The following is a 4338-nucleotide window of genomic DNA, read 5'->3' on the forward strand; positions in this document are numbered from 1 at the left end:
TATGGACCATCTAGAACGGTTCGAGGATTTAATCGCTGCTATTCGGATGGAAGGAGTCCCCGAAGATTACCTGCTGTGGAAGCTCTTCAGATACACGCTGAATGGAGAAGCGATGCACTGGCTTAGGCTGAAACCCACATGATCTTTAACGTCCTGGACCGACATCAAGAATGCTTTCTTACGAAACTTCTTCGATGAGGCGCGCGCTGAAGAACTTCGAAACAAAATTTCCACATTCTCGCAGGAGGCTGGAGAGTCCTTCAAAGATGCGTGGATTAGATTTAGGTTCTTCCAGCGAGACAGTCCACACCACGGATTTAACGAAGTGCAGCTGCTCAGCACTTTCTTCCGAGGTCTCGCCTTACAGTATCAAATGGCTCTTGATACAGTGAGTGAAGGAAACTTCACTACTCGGAATCCGTTAGAAGCTGTGAGACTTATCGAAAACCTTGCTAACAGCAGCAGCACCAAAAACACTGACTCTGAACAGAAGAAGTCTGTAGCCTCTATTGGGAAGGAACAGATGGACGAAGTAAGAGCTAAGTTAGATGTGGTGCACGAGCTTCTTAAGAAGCAAGTCTGTTTAGCTAAAGGAGAAGTAGCAGAAACAGAAGGAGAAGAAAATGTGAACTACATCGGAGGTACCGGATTCCAGAAATTTGGAAACCAGAGCGGAAACAGAAACTTCTTTGGAAATGGTCGAAGAAGTAACCAGAGTTCACAATTTCAAAAAACCTTCAACAACAGCAAAAGCTACTCGAACTCCTACTACCAGAATCCACCACCCCAGACTCAGGAAAGCAAGATCGAAGAAATGCTTGATCGAGTACTGTTGGGACAACAACAAATCACTGTGGATATCAACAGTAAAATAGACTCCGCCTACAACAATCTGAACACCAAAATCGAGACCTTAGGGACTCAGGTGAGAAAACTTGAAACGCAAGTGATTCAGACTGGCGAAACTATAAAGAGGCAAGAAGCTTTCGCTAGAGAGGCAGGAGCTGACAAAGCAAAACACCACGTAAATGCCATCATAGATGATGATTTCTGGCAAGTGGTGAGACATGAAAAGCTTGAGGAAGGAGACTTCAAAATCGAAAGCTCCATGAGTCTCGGCGGATCCCAATGGTGTCGACCGATGTCGATGAACTCGCATCAATCGACAGACCATGACGAAGATCGATGGACGGATTACTCTAGTCATCGATCTACGTCGTCGGCTAAATCGACTGAATGCAATGCAATTCGAATTCTAACTCGTGAGGAATTTGCAGCTAAGCATCCTCACCCACCCTCCCCTTTCTATGATAAAATCGATCGATCAGTTGACCCAACCATCGATCGACAGAGTGAGTCCGACGTCGATTGTCACAACACACCTCCCATCGATCGACAGGCACCTCTGACATACCGAGTGCGGTTACCCTCAATAGATAATAACTATATCAACGCATCCAAACTATAGATCTGCTTTGTTGTGATATTCATGATAGATTTGTATTCATTGCTTGTTTTAGCCTTGCAAACTAGAACTTGATCATAGGATTGCATATTCAAGCACCCTTGTTATCCCATCCTGAAATCTATCTATCATATTAGGATTGCTAGAGAGGGCTAACCGCCAATTTAGAATCTTAGATGAGCATTTCATACTCGCGCATAGGCCTGGCTAGAACCCGTCGATCGATGTCCTCAACTGATAATCGATCGACGTTGGCAAAGGTGTATCGGTCGACGTCTTAATTGCCTATCGATCAACACTCTCTCGTTGTCTGCATACTAACCGGTGAGACACGAGATCTAGTCTGTTAACCAGTGGTACATGCGACAGCTGATCACTGAGTTAAGCGAATGAGCTCTAATAAATCATGCATGCAACAATTAGGCATCTATAGGTATTATAATCTCCAACACCTGAATAGTGGCCCTGCATCTAATTTCATTTCCAACCAAGTTACATTTATATTTACTCGCTTGTTACTATTGCCATTTCATTTAAACATTTACATCCTTTAGAATTAATAAACACTAGATTTAATTGTTCCCTAGCTCCTTGTGGATTCGATCCCTAAGTACTACATCTGAACCTCTTTTGATGAGAGTAACACTCCTTAGGGTAATTTGAGTGGTATCAAATTTGGCGCCGTTGCCAGGGAGGTTTGATCGCCATTAGATTTAGTTTTATTAATTCTTTTTCCCCCTTTCTAATAATCTTTTTCTTGTCTTTTCAGGTGCATGCCCAGCGGTACCAGAAGCAGAAAGGAGAAAGACTTGCTGTTCTCAGACGATCCTGCTCATTTGGAACGCACCATCCGAAGAGGTCAATGTTCCACATCGCTCGACGCAACCACTTCGTCGTCAATCGATACGCATAACCAACCATCGACCGACACCAGACCATCATCGTCGATCGATCCCAATCGTTCGACAACGATCGATACTACACCGCGTACGTCGATCGATACCGTGTCATCAAAAACGGTAAACATTATTATTCTAACTCAGGACGAGAACGGAAACCTGTATGACCAGGCCGGTCATCTGCGTAATGCAACAGGTCAGAAAATAGATGCTCAGGTAACTGTAATCCCTGATGCTGATGCTACAGGAGCTGCTCAACCTGTAGATGAGGACGCTCGATCGAAACCACTGGCTGACTACAATCGCCCAGATGAGTACTATTCCAACAGATCAGGTATTCGACTTCCGGAGATCTAGAAGCAGAATTTCGAGCTGCAGCCTCAATACTACAATCTCGTGTTGCAGATACCCTACTCTGGGTTACCGCACGAGCATCCTATGGACCATTTGGAACGGTTCGAGGATCTAATCGCTGCTATTCGGATGGAAGGAGTCCCCGACGATTACCTGCTGTGCAAGCTCTTGAGATACACGCTGAATGGAGAAGCGATGCACTGGCTTAGGCAGCAACCCACAGGATCTTTAACATCCTGGAGCGACATCAAGAATGCTTTCTTACGAAACTTCTTCGATGAGGCGCGCGCTGAAGAACTTCGGAACAAAATTTCCACATTCTCGCAGAAGGCTGGAGAGTCCTTCAAAGATGCGTGGATTAGATTTAGGTTCTTCCAGCGAGACTGTCCACACCACGGATTTAACGAAGTGCAGCTGCTAAGAACTTTCTTCCGAGGTCTCGCCTTACAGTATCAAATGGCCCTTGATACGGCGAGTGAAGGAAACTTCACTACTCGGAATCCGTTGGAAGCTGTGAGACTTATCGAAAACCTTGCTAACAGCAGCAGCACCAAAAACACTGACTCTGAACGGAAGAAGTCTGTAGCCTCTATAGGGAAGGAACAGATGGACGAAGTAAGAGCTAAGTTAGATGTGGTGCACGAGCTTCTTAGGAAGAAAGTCTGTTCAGCTAAAGGAGAACTAGCAGATACGGAAGGAGAAGAAAATGTGAACTACATTGGAGGTACCGGATTCCAGAAATTTGGAAACCAGGGCGGAAACAGAAACTTCTTTGGAAATGGCCAAAGAAGTAACCAAAGTTCACAATTTCAAAAACCCTTCAACAACAACAAACGCTACTCGAACTCTTATACCAAAATCCACCACCCTAGACTCAGGAAAGCAAGATCGAAGAGATGTTTGATCGAGTACTGTTGGGACAACAACAAATCACCGTGGATTTCAACGGTAAAATAGACTCCGCCTACAACAATCTGAACATCAAAATCGAGACCTTAGGGACTCAGGTGAGAAAACTTGAAACCCAAGTAATTCAGACGGGCGAGACTATAAAGGCGCAAGAAGCTTTCGCTAGAGAGGCAGGAGCCGATAAAGGAAAACACCCTGTAAATGCCATCATAGATGATGATTTCTGGAAAGTGGTGGGAAATGAAAAGCTTGAGGAAGGAGATTTCGAAATCGAAAGCTCCATGAGTCTCGGCGGATCCCAATGGTGTCGACCGATGTCGATGAACTCGCATCGATCGACAGACCATGATGAAGATCGATGGACGGATTACTCCAGTCATCGATCGATGTCGTCTGCCAAATCGACTGAATGCCATGCGGTTCGAATTCTAACTCATGAAGAATTCGCAGCTAAGCATCCTCACCCACCCTCCCCTTTCTATGATAAAATCGATCGATCGGTTGAGCCAACCATCGATCGACAGAGTGAGTCCGACGTCGATCGTCACAACACACCTCCCATCGATCGACAGGCACCTCTGACATACCGAGTGCGGTTACCCTCAATCGATAATGATTACATCAACGCACTCAGACCACCACCTAAACCATTAGCAAACCCACCCGAACCAAAACCCAACCCTTTAAATAGTTCACCAGAATCAGTTCAAG

General features: G+C 45.2%; 2 non-coding genes across 2 annotated transcripts; both read right to left on the reverse strand.

Moving 5' to 3' along the window:
• Positions 1–211: 211 nt before the first annotated feature.
• On the reverse strand, positions 212–318 carry LOC117129523. Its single transcript, XR_004453163.1, has one exon. It is a non-coding gene; the product is annotated as a small nucleolar RNA R71 (small nucleolar RNA).
• A 2695-nt stretch (positions 319–3013) lies between these two features.
• LOC117129522 lies at positions 3014–3119 on the reverse strand. Its single transcript, XR_004453162.1, has one exon. It is a non-coding gene; the product is annotated as a small nucleolar RNA R71 (small nucleolar RNA).
• Positions 3120–4338: the final 1219 nt, after the last annotated feature.

The sequence above is a fragment of the Brassica rapa genome, unplaced genomic scaffold, assembly GCF_000309985.2.
Source record: "Brassica rapa cultivar Chiifu-401-42 unplaced genomic scaffold, CAAS_Brap_v3.01 Scaffold00010, whole genome shotgun sequence".
Lineage (NCBI taxonomy): Eukaryota > Viridiplantae > Streptophyta > Magnoliopsida > Brassicales > Brassicaceae > Brassica > Brassica rapa.